General features: G+C 47.7%; 1 pseudogene; it reads right to left on the bottom strand.

Annotated features, from left to right (window-relative positions):
• Positions 1–7,857: 7,857 nt before the first annotated feature.
• Positions 7,858–15,580, bottom strand: part of LOC137348784 (zinc finger protein 585A-like) — a 50,120-nt pseudogene continuing 42,397 nt past the window's right edge.

Here is a 15,580-nt window from a genome sequence, read left to right as displayed (position 1 = left end):
ATACATTGGTTACATTCAGCATGTTAACTGCTGGTACAATTATACAACAGTCATTTAATCTCCAGATAAAGAAGGATCTGTCGTGTTTCCAAGAATTCCCTACTGATGTGTTCGTGTGATCAGAGCCATGGCTGCTGAGGAGATTTACTAGAATGATACCAGGGATGAGGGGTTTCAGTTCTCTGGAGAAGCTGGGATTGTTCTCCTGAGAGCAGAGAAGGTTAAGGGGAGATTTAATAGACATGTTCAAAATGATGAGGGATTTTCATTGAGTAGAGAGGGAGACACTGTTTCCACTGGCAGGAGGGTCAGTAACCAGAGGACAGAGATTTAAAATAATTGACCAATAAAGCCAGTGGGAGGAAGTGAGGAGAAATGTTTTTAGGCAGTGAGTTGTTCTGATCTGGAATTCACTGCCTGAAAGGGTGGAGGAAGCAGATTCAATAATAACTTTCAAAAGGGAATTGGATAAAAACATCAGAGGGAATTTTTCCAATGCTATGGGGAAAGTGTAGGGGAGTGGGACTAATTGGATAGTACTTTCAGAGAGCCAGCACAGACATGATGGACCGAATGGCCTCCTTCTCTGCTGTATGATTATATGAAATGGTGACATTCAGGGAGCATCTGCATAAGAAGGAGAAATGGAGAGTGGTCAGTGAGAGCCCATCACCAGAACTGGAAGATGCTACAATGGACAGGGAGGGCCAGAGTGTCGGGGGAGGGAGAGAGAGAGCACGTACCTACAGACAGAGTCAACACCTTCAGGAGAGGAGAGAGAGGGGGAACCAGTGAGTGTAGAACTGAACCCAGTCAGAGTCAGCACCTTCAGGGGAGGAGAGAGAGAGGAACCAGTGAGTGTAGAACTGAACCCAGTCAGAGTCAGCACCTTCAGGGGAAGAGAGAGAGAGGAACCAGTGAGTGTAGAACTGAACCCAGCCAGATTCAGCTGATACACTCACAGAAGGAGCCAAGGATGAAAAATGAAGTGAACTGGAGCAGTTATGAACTATAAAAAATGACCTGGTGAGTTAAACTCCAAAACATGGACACCTTGCTGCAGACAAGATTGGGTAGGGGTCAGGTGACTCCCCTCCTGTAATACAAAATACATCTGGGTTGTTGGAGACCAAAACCCATCATCACATCTGGTCCAACCCTGGGAAGACATTAAAATGGGAAACAGGCAATTCAAAGCAAAGCAGCTCCTATCTTCAACAATTGTGTTATCAAAGACCCTGGCAGAGAGGGAGACTGTGGATTCAAAACCAAAATAATAGGTGTGACCTAACACCACGGTATCATGATGAGCCATCTTCAAACCCCATTTTTAACAATGGTGCACGTTCAAAGACATTGTATAAACCCTTGAAGGGGAGAGAATACTTTGATCACATGACAAACCAAACTGATAAGACTTTTTCTTAAAGAGAGAGATAGAGACTGAAGGCCATACTTCCAGTCAGAGAAGCTGTGAGGTTGACCAGCTGAGCAAAGGTGCCCTGTCTGCAAAAACAGTTTCAAACCAACTTTGAACAACTGAGGCAGAGAGAAATTGCAAGATGTCTTTGAATTCCCCACCAGTGGAAGTAAACCAGAAATCTGCAACACTTCAGCAAGATCAAGACGACAAACATCCAGGCCTGCACCTTTGAAAAGACTTTCCTCCCAAGATGACTCAACAAGTTTTTTGCAAACCACAAAACTCTTACATCACTTGGGACTTTAACTGCATCTTACCTTTTCCTTTCAATCTATCTTTATGTTTCTTTGTGTGTGTGAATGCAGGAGTGGGTGAAGTTTGCAAACAATTCAGTCATTGTGGAAAAAGATAAATCTTTACATTTCTTTCTTTAAACCTATGAGAAAACCTACCATTGGTCTGTTTATTTGACCCTTAAAACACTCAGGGCCTGAAACACCAGTTTTAACAAGAACACTATCTGTGGTCAGTCGGGAGGTGAAAAGTAGAAGCCAGTCACCCCATTTCCTACCTGTCTGTAACAGGGGACTGAGTGTAATGTATCCAGGTTTACTGATGATGCAGAGTTAGGTGGGAAAGTAAGTAGTGAGGAGGACACAAACAGACTGCAGAGGGATATAGACAGGTTTGGTGAGTGGGCAAGAACATGGCAGATGGAATATAATGTGGCAAAGTGTGAAATTATCGACTCCGATAGGAAAAATAAATTTAAAAATCACTGTTTTTCATGAACTGTGACTGAGAAATGTTTACATTCGGAGGGACCTGGTGTCCTCGTACATGAATCACAGAAAGTTAACATGCAGGTACAGCAAGCAATTAGGAAAGCAAATGGTATGTTAGCTTTTGCTACAAAGGGATTGGGGTGTGAAGGTAAAGAAGTCTTACTACAATTATACAGGACATTGGTGAGGCCACACCTGGAGTACTGTGTGCAGTTTTGGTCTCCTTACCTGAGCAGGGACATACTTGCCCTTGAGGGAATGCAATAAAAGTTCACTAATCTGGGTCCTGGGATGAGGCGATTGTTGTATTTATTCACAGAATGTGGGTATTGCTGGAAAGGCCAGTATTTATTGCCCATTCCTAATTGCCCTTGAGAAGGTGGTGGTGAGCCACCTCCTTGAATATAACTGAGTGGTTTGCTAGGCCGTTTCATACAGCAGTTAAGTCAACCACATTTCTGTGGGTCTGGAGTCACGTATAGGCCAGATCGGGTAAGGACGGCAGATTTCCTTCCCCAAAGAAAATCCGTGAACCAGGTGGGTTTGAGGACAATCTGGAAATTTCTTGGTCACCATTGCTGATACTAGCTTTTTTTTAAAATCCCAGGTTTATTTCATTAATTGAGTTTAAATCCCTGAACTTCCCTGGTGGGATTTGAATTCATGTCTCTGCATCATTAGTTCAGGCCTCTGGATTACTAGTTCAGTAACATACCCACTATGCTACAGCACCCCCGCTGTGCTCCGTCTCCTCCTATGAGGAGAGATTGAGTAGACTAGGCCTGTATTCCCTGGGGTTTAGAAGAATGAGAGGTGATCTGACTGAAACATAATAAATTCTTAAGGGACTTGTCAGGGTAGATGCTGAGAAAATGTTTCCCCTGTCTGGGGAATCTAGAACACCGGGTCACAGTCTCAGGATAAGGGATCAGACATTTAGGACTGAAATGAGGAGAAATTTCTTCACTGAAAGGGTTGTGAATCTTTGGAATTGTCTTCCCCAGGGAGCAGTGGATGCTCAGTCGTTGAGTATATTTAAGACAGAGATTGATAGATTTTTGGGTACTGAGGGAATTAAGGGATATGGGGATAGTGCGGGAAGGTGGAGTTGAGGTAGATGATCAGCCATGATCTTGGTGAATGGCAGAACAGGCTCGAAGGGCCAAATGGCCTCCTCCAGCTCCTATTTCTTATGTTCATTAAACCTCAGTCTGGTTCCTCTCGAGCTGCTGAGTGAGTGAATTAAATCTTTCTTGACAAATCACCAAGATACCAGATTACAAGTCATACCCGAAACATCATTTATTGGTTACAAATCACAACTTAGTTAAATCTGGACACACAGACACTTTATAAACATGTATAAACACATTTAAATGTAATCAGAGTTATCCAGCAGTTGACACTAATAGGGAGAGTATTTCACAAAACAAGTAACAAATACAGGGGGTGAGTGGCCAAAGATCAAAAGGTCTGAAAATTAGTGGCCGAAGACTAAAAAGTCTGATTTTTTTGACAAGGAATCATGTAATTATAGCACTGTTACTGAAGCAAACTGGGTTAGACATGGCAATTTCATACAAGTTTGTATATGTGATGAAAAAAATTACACTGGTCTCAGAATACAATTTCATGAGACTTACCTGACAGCTGATAATTGGTTTTACAGAGCTTCATCTTCTCAATGTCCTGCTTCTGCCTATTTATAGCTTGTTCATGTAAAAGATGTTCTGTGAAGATGTGTCAACTTTAATGAAAAGCAATGTATATAAGCATACCAGATGGCACGTTCTGGTGCCTCGGTAAGCAATTTGATCAAATCAGTCGGTATATAAAGTCATAAAAAGTAAACATATATGAGACATTGACAATTCAGAAACATGAACCAAAGTGGGGTCATTGTCCTTACTTTGTGCTGTGACATTAAGAGTAAGAGGATAACTAAGGAGAGAATGGGGCCCAAAAGGACCAAAAATGGTGACCTATGTGTAGGGGCAGATGCTGTTGGTATTGTTCTTAATGAATACTTTGTGTCTGTCTTCACAAAAGTGAGGGACGATGTAGATATTGTCGTTAAGAAAGAGTATTGGATGTTATAAACAGAGGGAGAGAGGAAGAATTAATGGGATTAGCATCCTTGAAAGTTGATAAATCACCAGGGTGGCTGGGTGAAATGTACCCCAGGCTGTTAAAAGAAGCAGGAGAGGAAATAGCGGAAGGTCTGACCATCATTTTCCAATTCTCACTGGATACAGGTGTGGTGCCAGAGGACTGGAGAACTGCTAACATTTCGCCTCTGTTTAAAAAGGGAGCGAGGGAGAGACCGAGTAATTACAGGCCAGTCAGTCTAACCTCAGTAGTGGGCAAATTATTGAAATCCATTCTGAAAGACAGGATAAACTGTCACTTAGAAAAGCACAGAATATTCAAGGATAGTCAGCATAGATTTGTTAAGGAAAGATTTTGTTTGAACAACTTGATTGAGTTTTTTGACATAACAAGGAAGATAGATGAGGGTAGTGCAGTTGATGTGGTCTCCATGGATTTTAGCAAAGCTTTTGACAAGGTTCCACATGGCAGACTGGTGAAAAAAATAAAATCCCAAGGGATCCAGGGAAATGCAGCAAGGGGGATACAAAAGTGGCAGGAAACAAAGGGTAATTGCTGACGGCTGTTTTAGCGACTGGAGGGCTGTTTCCAGTGGTATTCCACAGGGCTCAGTACTGGGTCCCCTGCTTTTGAGGTATATATTAACGATTTGGACGTAAATGTAGTGAGCATGATCAAGAAGTTTGCAGACGACACAAAGATTGGCCGTGTGGTAGATAGTGAGGAGGATAGTTGTAGGCTGCAGGAAGGTATTAATGGTCTGGTCAGATGGGCAGAAAAGTGGCAAATAGAATTCAACCCGGAGAAGTGTGAGGTGATGCATTTGGGAAGGTCAAACAAGGCAAAGGAATACACGATTAATGGGAAAATACTGAGAAGTGTAGAGGAAGTGAGGGACCTTGGAGTGAATGTCCACAGATCCCTGAAGGTAGCAGGACAGGTCGATAAGATGGTTAAGAAGGCATATGGAATCCTTTCCTTTATTAGCTGAGGTACAGAATACAAGAGCAGGGAGATTATGCTGGAACTGTATAAATCATTAGTTAGGCCACAACTTGTGTGCAGTTCTGGTCACCTCATTACAGAAAGGATGTAATTGCACTAGAGAGGGTACAGAGGAGATTTACGAGGATGTTGCCAGGACTGGAAAAATGCAGCTATGAGGAAAGATTGGATAGGCTGGGGTTGTTCTTTATTAGATTAGATTAGAACATTACAGCGCAGTACAGGCCCTTTGGCCCTCGATGTTGCGCCGACCTGTGAAACCATCTGACCTACACTATTCCATTTTCATCCATATGTCTATCCAATGACCACTTAAATGCCCTTAAAGTTGGCGAGTCTACTACTGTTGCAGGCAGGGCGTTCCATGCCCCTACTACTCTCTGAGTAAAGAAACTACCTCTGACATCTGTCCTATATCTATCACCCCTCAACTTAAAGCTATGTCCCCTCATGTTTGCCATCACCATCCGAGGAAAAAGACTCTCACTATCCACCCTATCTAACCCTCTGATTATCTTATATGTCTCTATTAAGTCACCTCTCCTCCTCCTTCTCTCCAACGAAAACAACCTCAAGTCCCTCAGCCTTTCCTCGTAAGACCTTCCCTCCATACCAGGCAACATCCTAGTAAATCTCCTCTGCACCCTTTCCAAAGCTTCCACATCCTTCCAATAATGCGGTGACCAGAACTGCACGCAATACTCCAGGTGCGGTCTCACCAGAGTTTTGTACAGCTGCAGCATGACCTCGTGGCTCCGAAACTCGATCCCCCTACTAATAAAAGCTAACACACCATATGCCTTCTTAACAGCCCTATTAACCTGGATAGCAACTTTCAGGGATTTATGTACCTGGACACCAAGATCTCTCTGTTCATCTACACTACCAAGAATCTTCCCATTAGCCCAGTACTCTGCATTCCTGTTACTCCTTCCAAAGTGAATCACCTCACACTTTTCCGCATTAAACTCCATTTGCCATCTCTCAGCCCAGCTCTGCAGCCTATCTATGTCCCTCTGTACCCTACAACATCCTTCGGCACTATCCACAACTCCACCGACCTTCGTGTCATCCGCAAATTTACTAACCCACCCTTCTACACCCTCTTCCAGGTCATTTATAAAAATGACAAACAGCAGTGGCCCCAAAACAGATCCTTGCGGTACACCACTAGTAACTAAACTCCAGGATGAACATTTGCCATCAACCACCACCCTCTGTCTTCTTTCAGCTAGCCAATTTCTGATCCAAAGCTCTAAATCACCTTCAACCCCATACTTCCGTATTTTCTGCAATAGCCTACCGTGGGGAACCTTATCAAACGCCTTACTGAAATCCATATACACCACATCCACTGCTTTACCCTCATCCACCTGTTTGGTCACCTTCTCGAAAAACTCAATAAGGTTTGTGAGGCACGACCTACCCTTCACAAAACCGTGCTGACTATCTCTAATGTACTTATTCTTTTCAAGATGATTATAAATCCTGTCTCTTATAACCTTTTCCAACATTTTACCCACAACCGAAGTAAGGCTCACAGATCTATAATTACCAGGGCTGTCTCTACTCCCCTTCTGGAACAAGGGGACAACATTTGCAATCCTCCAGTCTTCCGGCACTATTCCTGTCGACAATGACGACATAAAGATCAAGGTCAAAGGCTCTGCAATCTCCTCCCTGGCTTCCCAGAGAATCTTAGGATAAATCCCATCTGGCCCAGGGGACTTATCTATTTTCACACTTTCCAAAATTGCTAACACCTCCTCCTTGTGAACCTCAATCCCATCTAGCCTAGTAGTCTGAATCTCAGTATTCTCCTCGAAAACATTTTCTTTCTCTACTGTAAATACTGACGAAAAATATTCATTTAATGCTTCCCCTATCTCCTCCAATTCCACACACAACTTCCCACTACTATCCTTGATTGGCCCTAATCTAACTCTAGTCATTCTTTTATTCCTGATATACCTATAGAAAGCCTTCGGGTTTTCCTTGATCCTATCCGCCAATGACTTCTCGCGTCCTCTCCTTGCTCTTCTTAGCTCTCCCTTTAGATCCTTCCTGGCTAGCTTGTAACTCTCAAGCGCCCTAACTGAGCCTTCACGTCTCATCCTAACATAAGCCTTCTTCTTCCTCTTGACAAGCGCTTCAACTTCTTTAGTAAACCACGGCTCCCTCGCTCGACAACTTCCTCCCTGCCTCACAGGTACATACTTATCAAGGACACGCAGTAGCTGCTCCTTGAATAAGCTCCTTGGAACAGAGAAGGCTGAGGGGAGATCTGATTGAAATGTACAAAATTGTGAGGCGCCTGGATAGAGTGGAGGTCAAGGGCCTATTTACCTTAGCAGAGGGGTCAGTGACGAGGGGGCATAGATTTAAAGCGATTGGTAGAAAAATTAGAGGAGAGATGAGGAAACATTTTTTCACCCAGAGGGTGGGTGAGGGTCTGGAACTCACTGCCTGAAAGGATAGTTGAGGCAGAATCCCTCAACTCATTCAAAAGGAGTCTGGATATGGACCTCAAGTGCAGCAATCTGCAGGGCTACAGACCAAATGCTGGAAGGTGGGATTAGAATGGGTGGATCGTTTTACGGCCAGCACAGACACGATGGGCCAAGTGGCCTCTTTCTGTGCCATAAACTTTCCATGATTCTATGATGACACACACAATCACCTGAACGAAGCAGAGAGCAAAACCAGGTAGGGAGGATTGTATACCAGTTATACAGCCTGTCCAATTTACTGTCCATAAACTTCAATGGACAGGAATATCACCTACATTCTGTTAGAAGCATGTGATAATCCTGACCCAATTTTCCTTTAGACAATTATTTACCTCCAAGAACAAAGGAGGAAAATAACCTTATTAACTTTAGCAAATGTGCCTCTAAAGATAGAATGCTTGTTTTTAAATATCATGACTCATGGTAGATTTTATAATTTAAAATAGTCACATTATAAAGATTCTAAACTAAAATAATCTTGTTTGCAATGCAGATCTCATTGTAATCTTAATGAAAACTAATTAAAAATGTGGTTTTCCTCTTCAAAGGGTCCAAATATTATGCAATGTAAAAATTGTACCAGATCTTGCTAGTGACAGTGGAAAAGTAATGAGACTAGTGTTGTACCTCTAGGAAGCAAATCCTGCACTCCGGGTCCCACTACCTGGTGGGACGTCCTGCCCCATGTGACCAAAGATCTGAGGTCGAGAATTGGCCTGTTCAGTGACCTGAAGACCCATGGCAGAAACTCGCGACCTGGAATAGACGTCATCCTCGAGTCGAGGAACAGCCGATGACAACCTCTACAGTAACAAGTTTGAGGTTCTGTTGCATCATCCCCATATCAGGCTCAAAAGTTTGGTAATGGCCCTGTGACAATGCAGCAGGTCCAATGGACAGCTGTATATCCCAACAGTGATGAACACTTCTGGCTCCTGTTCTACTGCATCAATTGGTCCAGTGGCAGCTGCATTTAACAGCAAGGTGAGCTGAAAATCATAACTATTGTGTTGGCTTGGAGAAAGGCAGCACTCTGTATATATATGTTCATGTTCTCAGGTGGTCTCTGCTAAGATATCCCATGAAGGTAAAAACAAACATTGGGAATTGGTCTGTGTATACACACACACATCCTTTTTGGCCATTTGCAGAAGACTGACAACACTGAAGTTGTGAAGGAGTTTGTCGTTCAATCCACTTGCTTTCCTGGTTGAAGTTCATTTCCACCGAGGTGGAAGATTATAAAAAATAAAGATGACTGAAAAACAGGTAAAAAGACTTCCGGGCAGCTTTGTGGTTGGACGGCTTTAAAGAGAAAATCAAAACTGACAATTCCAATTTTTTTTTTGAAAAAGGCTGTCTTTTGGTTAAGGTCAGAAAGGGAGAAGCCCCTGGTGGATTTCCAAAACCCCAATGTCAGAAATCCGTTATTTGGCGAAAATTTCTCATCCCTGAGTTACTTGTGAACTCGCTGGTGTTTCAGAAGGCTGGATGAAGTAGTGAATCCCTTCCCACACTCTGAGCAGGTGAATGGCCTCTCCCCAGTGTGAACTCGCTGGTGTGTCAGAAGGCTGGATGACTGAGTGAATTCCTTCCCACACTCTGAGCAGGTGAACGGCCTCTCCCCAGTGTGAACTCGTTGGTGTTTCAGAAGGTCGGATGAAGTAGTGAATCCCTTCCCACACTCTGAGCAGGTGAACGGCCTCTCTCCAGTGTGAACTCGCTGATGTCTAAGCAGGTTGGGTGAAGTAGTGAATCCCTTCCCACACTCTGAGCAGGTGAATGGCCTCTCCCCAGTGTGAACTCGCTGGTGTGTCAGAAGGCTGGACGACTGAGTGAATTCCTTCCCACACTCAGAGCAGGCATACGGCCTCTCCCCAGTGTGAACTCGCTGGTGTTTCAGAAGGTCGGATGATTTAGTGAATCCCTTCCCACACTCTGTGCAGGTGAACGGCCTCTCCCCAGTGTGAACTCGCTGGTGTGACAGCAGGTTGGGTGAAGTAGTGAATCTTTTCCCACACTCTGTGCAGGTGAACGGCCTCTCCCCGGTGTGAACTCGCTGGTGTGCTAGAAGGCCGGATAAATGAGTGAATCCTTTCCCACACTCACAGCAGGCATACGGCCTCTCCCCAGTATGAACCCGCTGGTGTATCAGCAGGTTGGATGAAGTAGTGAATCCCTTCCCACACTCTGTGCAGGTGAACGGCCTCTCCCCAGTGTGAACTTGCTGATGTCTCAGCAGGTCGGATGATTGAGTGAATCCCCTCCCACACACAGAGCAGGTGAACGGCCTCTCCAGGATGTGACTGCGTGAATGTGTTTCCAGCTCAACTGGATAATTCAATCCCTTTCCACAGTCCCCATATTTACATGGTTTCTTCCCAGTGTGACTGCACTTGTGTCTTGACAGGCCCGATGATCGGCTGAAACCTCGTCCACACACAGAACACGTGTACAGTTTCTTCCCACTGTGATCGCTGCTTTTTCCTTTCATGTTCAAAATCCGGTGATATATGAGTTACGATAAATTGGGAGACTCCTTCAGATCCTGATCTGACATTTGCTTTGCATTTCACGGCTGCAATTCCTCCCCTTCTAAAACCCTGTGAAATTGATTTAAAACAGAAAAAGAGTGTGTGAGAGAACCCACAAAAACACAAAGGCAGGTTGTGAAATGGAGCTGAATGAATCTGGTAATTTATTGGTTGACACTTGGAAAAAGTGACCATGAAAGCCGCTGGATTGATGTACAACCCCAACTGGTTCACTAATGTCCTTCAGGGAAGGGAACCTGACACCCAGTCTGGACCTACACAAGACTCTGCCCTCTATGGGAGGAAAAAGAGAGAAAGAGAGAGAGAGAAAGAGAGAGAGACAGAAAGAAAGAGAGACAGAGAGACAGAGAGAAAGACAGAGAGAGACAGAGAGAGACAGAGAGAGACAGAGAGAGACAGAGAGAGACAGAGAGAGACAGAGAGAGACAGAGAGGGACAGAGAGGGACAGAGAGGGACAGAGGGACACAGAGAGACACAGAGAGACACAGAGAGACACAGAGAGAAACAGAGAGACACAGAGAGACAGAGAGAGAGCGAGAGGGGCAGAGAGCGAGAGGGGCAGAGAGCGAGAGGGGCAGAGAGCGAGAGGGGCAGAGAGCGAGAGGGGCAGAGAGCGAGAGGGGCAGAGAGCGAGAGGGGCAGAGAGCGAGAGGGGCAGAGAGCGAGAGGGGCAGAGAGCGAGAGGGGCAGAGAGCGAGAGGGGCAGAGAGCGAGAGGGGCAGAGAGCGAGAGGGGCAGAGAGCGAGAGGGGCAGAGAGCGAGAGGGGCAGAGAGCGAGAGGGGCAGAGAGCGAGAGGGGCAGAGAGCGAGAGGGGCAGAGAGCGAGAGGGGCAGAGAGCGAGAGGGGCAGAGAGCGAGAGGGGCAGAGAGCGAGAGGGGCAGAGAGCGAGAGGGGCAGAGAGCGAGAGGGGCAGAGAGCGAGAGGGGCAGAGAGCGAGAGGGGCAGAGAGCGAGAGGGGCAGAGAGCGAGAGGGGCAGAGAGCGAGAGGGGCAGAGAGCGAGAGGGGCAGAGAGCGAGAGGGGCAGAGAGCGAGAGGGGCAGAGAGCGAGAGGGGCAGAGAGCGAGAGGGGCAGAGAGCGAGAGGGGCAGAGAGCGAGAGGGGCAGAGAGCGAGAGGGGCAGAGAGCGAGAGGGGCAGAGAGCGAGAGGGGCAGAGAGCGAGAGGGGCAGAGAGCGAGAGGGGCAGAGAGCGAGAGGGGCAGAGAGCGAGAGGGGCAGAGAGCGAGAGGGGCAGAGAGCGAGAGGGGCAGAGAGCGAGAGGGGCAGAGAGCGAGAGGGGCAGAGAGCGAGAGGGGCAGAGAGCGAGAGGGGCAGAGAGCGAGAGGGGCAGAGAGCGAGAGGGGCAGAGAGCGAGAGGGGCAGAGAGCGAGAGGGGCAGAGAGCGAGAGGGGCAGAGAGCGAGAGGGGCAGAGAGCGAGAGGGGCAGAGAGCGAGAGGGGCAGAGAGCGAGAGGGGCAGAGAGCGAGAGGGGCAGAGAGCGAGAGGGGCAGAGAGCGAGAGGGGCAGAGAGCGAGAGGGGCAGAGAGCGAGAGGGGCAGAGAGCGAGAGGGGCAGAGAGCGAGAGGGGCAGAGAGCGAGAGGGGCAGAGAGCGAGAGGGGCAGAGAGCGAGAGGGGCAGAGAGCGAGAGGGGCAGAGAGCGAGAGGGGCAGAGAGCGAGAGGGGCAGAGAGCGAGAGGGGCAGAGAGCGAGAGGGGCAGAGAGCGAGAGGGGCAGAGAGCGAGAGGGGCAGAGAGCGAGAGGGGCAGAGAGCGAGAGGGACAGAGAGCGAGAGGGACAGAGAGCGAGAGGGACAGAGAGCGAGAGGGACAGAGAGCGAGAGGGAGAGAGAGCGAGAGGGAGAGAGAGCGAGAGGGAGAGAGAGCGAGAGGGAGAGAGAGCGAGAGGGAGAGAGAGCGAGAGGGAGAGAGAGCGAGAGGGACAGAGAGCGAGAGGGACAGAGAGCGAGAGGGACAGAGAGCGAGAGGGACAGAGAGCGTGAGAGAGAGCGAGAGAGAGAGCGAGAGAGAGAGCGAGAGAGAGAGAGCGAGAGAGAGAGCGAGAGAGAGAGCGAGAGAGAGAGCGAGAGAGAGAGACAGGCAGAGAGCGAGAGAGAGAGACAGGCAGAGAGCGAGAGAGAGTCAGGCAGAGAGCGAGAGAGAGTCAGGCAGAGAGCGAGAGAGAGTCAGGCAGAGAGCGAGAGAGAGTCAGGCAGAGAGCGAGCGAGAGTCAGGCAGAGAGCGAGCGAGAGTCAGGCAGAGAGCGAGCGAGAGTCAGGCAGAGAGCGAGCGAGAGTCAGGCAGAGAGCGAGCGAGAGACAGGCAGAGAGCGAGCGAGAGACAGGCAGAGAGCGAGCGAGAGACAGGCAGAGAGCGAGCGAGAGACAGGCAGAGAGCGAGCGAGAGACAGGCAGAGAGCGAGCGAGAGACAGGCAGAGAGCGAGCGAGAGACAGGCAGAGAGCGAGCGAGAGACAGGCAGAGAGCGAGCGAGAGACAGGCAGAGAGCGAGCGAGAGACAGGCAGAGAGCGAGCGAGAGACAGGCAGAGAGCGAGCGAGAGACAGGCAGAGAGCGAGCGAGAGACAGGCAGAGAGCGAGCGAGAGACAGGCAGAGAGCGAGCGAGCCAGACAGAGGGCGAGCGAGCCAGACAGAGGGCGAGTCAGACAGAGGGCCAGCCAGACAGAGGGCCAGCCAGACAGAGGGCCAGCGAGAGAGACGGACAGCGAGAGAGACGGACAGCGAGAGAGACGGACAGCGAGAGAGACAGACAGCGAGAGAGACAGACAGCGAGAGAGACAGACAGCGAGAGAGACGGACAGCGAGAGAGACGGACAGCGAGAGAGACGGACAGCGAGAGAGAGACAGACAGCGAGAGAGACAGACAGCGAGAGAGACAGACAGCGAGAGAGACAGACAGCGAGAGAGACAGACAGCGAGAGAGACAGACAGCGAGAGAGACAGACAGCGAGAGAGACAGACAGCGAGAGAGACAGACAGCGAGAGAGACAGACAGCGAGAGAGACAGACAGCGAGAGAGACAGACAGCGAGAGAGACAGACAGCGAGAGAGACAGACAGCGAGAGAGACAGACAGCGAGAGAGACAGACAGCGAGAGAGACAGACAGCGAGAGAGACAGACAGCGAGAGAGACAGACAGCGAGAAAGACAGAGAGAGAAAAAAAGAGAGACAGACAGAGAGAGAGACAGACAGACAGAGAGAGAGACAGACAGCGAGAGAGACAGACAGCGAGAGAGACAGACAGCGAGAGAGACAGACAGCGAGAGAGACAGACAGCGAGAAAGACAGAGAGAGAAAAAAAGAGAGACAGACAGAGAGAGAGACAGACAGACAGAGAGAGAGAGTGACAGACAGAGAGAGAGAGAGTGACAGACAAAGAGAGAGAGACAGAGAGAGAGAGAGAGAGAGAGAGAGAGAGAGACCGACAGAGACAAGAGAGAGAGACACAGACAGACAGAAAAAGAGAGACAGAGACACAGAGTCAGAGAGAGAGAAAGAGAGAAGGAGAGAGAGAAAGAGAAAAGGAGGAGAGAGAGAGAGAGAGAGAGAGAGAGAGAGAGAAAAAGAGATTTTGTACATCTACAACTCGACCAGAACTTTGACAAAACCTCCCAAACCCTCGACTTCTATCATCTAGAAGGACCAGGTGTATGTGAACACCATCACCTCCAAGTTCCCCTCCAAGTCACACACCATCCTGACTTGTCTGACATCCAGTACTGGATCAACAGAAATTTCATCCAATCAAATACTGGGAAGTCTGAAGCCATTGTCTTCAGTTCCTGTTACAAACTCCACTCCCTCGCCACCAACTCTATCCCTCTCCCTGGAGGTTAAACCAGATCATTCATAACCTTGGTGTCATATTTGACCCCGAGATGAGCTTCTGACTGCAGATCATCGCCATCACTCAGACTGACTATTTCCACCTCAGTAACATCACCAGACTTCACCACTGTCTCAGCTCATCTGCCTCTGAAACTTACATCCATGTATTTGTTACCTCTCAACTTGACTATTCTAACACATTCCTGGCCGGCCTCCCACATTCTACCCTCTGGAAACTTGAGATCATCCAAAACTCTGCTGCCTGTGTCCTTACTCGAACCCAGTCCTGTTCACCCATCACCACTGTGCTCACTGGCCTACACAGGCTCCCAGTTAAGCAGCACCTCAATTTTAAAATCCTCATCCTTTCTTTCAGTCCCTCCATTCCCTCACCCCTCACTATCTCTATAATCTCATCCAGCCCTACAACCTTCCGAGAGATCAGGTTTCATCTAATTCGGGAATCTTGAACATCCCTGATTTTCATTGCTCCATCACTGGTGGCCGTGCCTTCAGCTGCCAAGGTCATAATCTTTGGAAATCCCTCCCTAATCCTCTCCGCCTTTCTACCTCACCTTCCGTGATTCAGACACTTCTTAAAACCCACCTGTCTGATCAAGCTTTTGGTCATCTGCCCTAATATCTCCTTATATGGCTCAGTGTCAAATGTTACTTTATAAACACTCCTGTGAAACACCTTGGAACATTTTATTACATTAAAGATGCTGTATAAATACAAGTTGATGTTAACTTGGACATATATCACCGTTCCTTCATCATCACTGGGTCAAAAATCCTGTAGCTCCTTCCCTCACACCATTGTGGGAGCACCTTCACCACACAGACTGCAGTGGTTCAAGAAGAAGGCCCACCATCACCTTCTCATTGGGCAACTGGGGATTGGCAATATCTGCTGGTCGGGCTAGTGATGCCCATATCCCAAGATGAAGTACAAAAATTCCTATCTGTAAAATGGATAAAAGCCTCTCCAGAAATCCTGGTTAGTAAAATAACATGCTTTTACATTGAGTGGTTGGTGTCCGTTTAGCAACCTCATCTCCCCTGGAATCTACCTCCTTTAAAGTCTCACATTGGAAATCGATGGACCCGACTGGGCACAAAGTACTCGGGATTAAACCCAGCAGCTGCTCTTCCATCTCCACTCCAGATCAAATTGATGCAACAAAAAAGACCTACACAGGTCAGGAACGGACTGCAGCATCAACACCCACCCCGATACAAACAGGATTTTAATTGCTCTGTTTGTGTTTCCCAACTCAGTTCTGTGAGCAACTTCTGCAATAAGACAAAAACAAAATACGGCAGATACTGGAAATGTGAAATAAAAGGAGAAAATGCTGGAAATGC

This window comes from Heterodontus francisci, chromosome 34 (assembly GCF_036365525.1).
Source record: "Heterodontus francisci isolate sHetFra1 chromosome 34, sHetFra1.hap1, whole genome shotgun sequence".
NCBI classification, from domain to species: domain Eukaryota; kingdom Metazoa; phylum Chordata; class Chondrichthyes; order Heterodontiformes; family Heterodontidae; genus Heterodontus; species Heterodontus francisci.
This window is presented reverse-complemented; position numbering and strand designations above follow the sequence as displayed.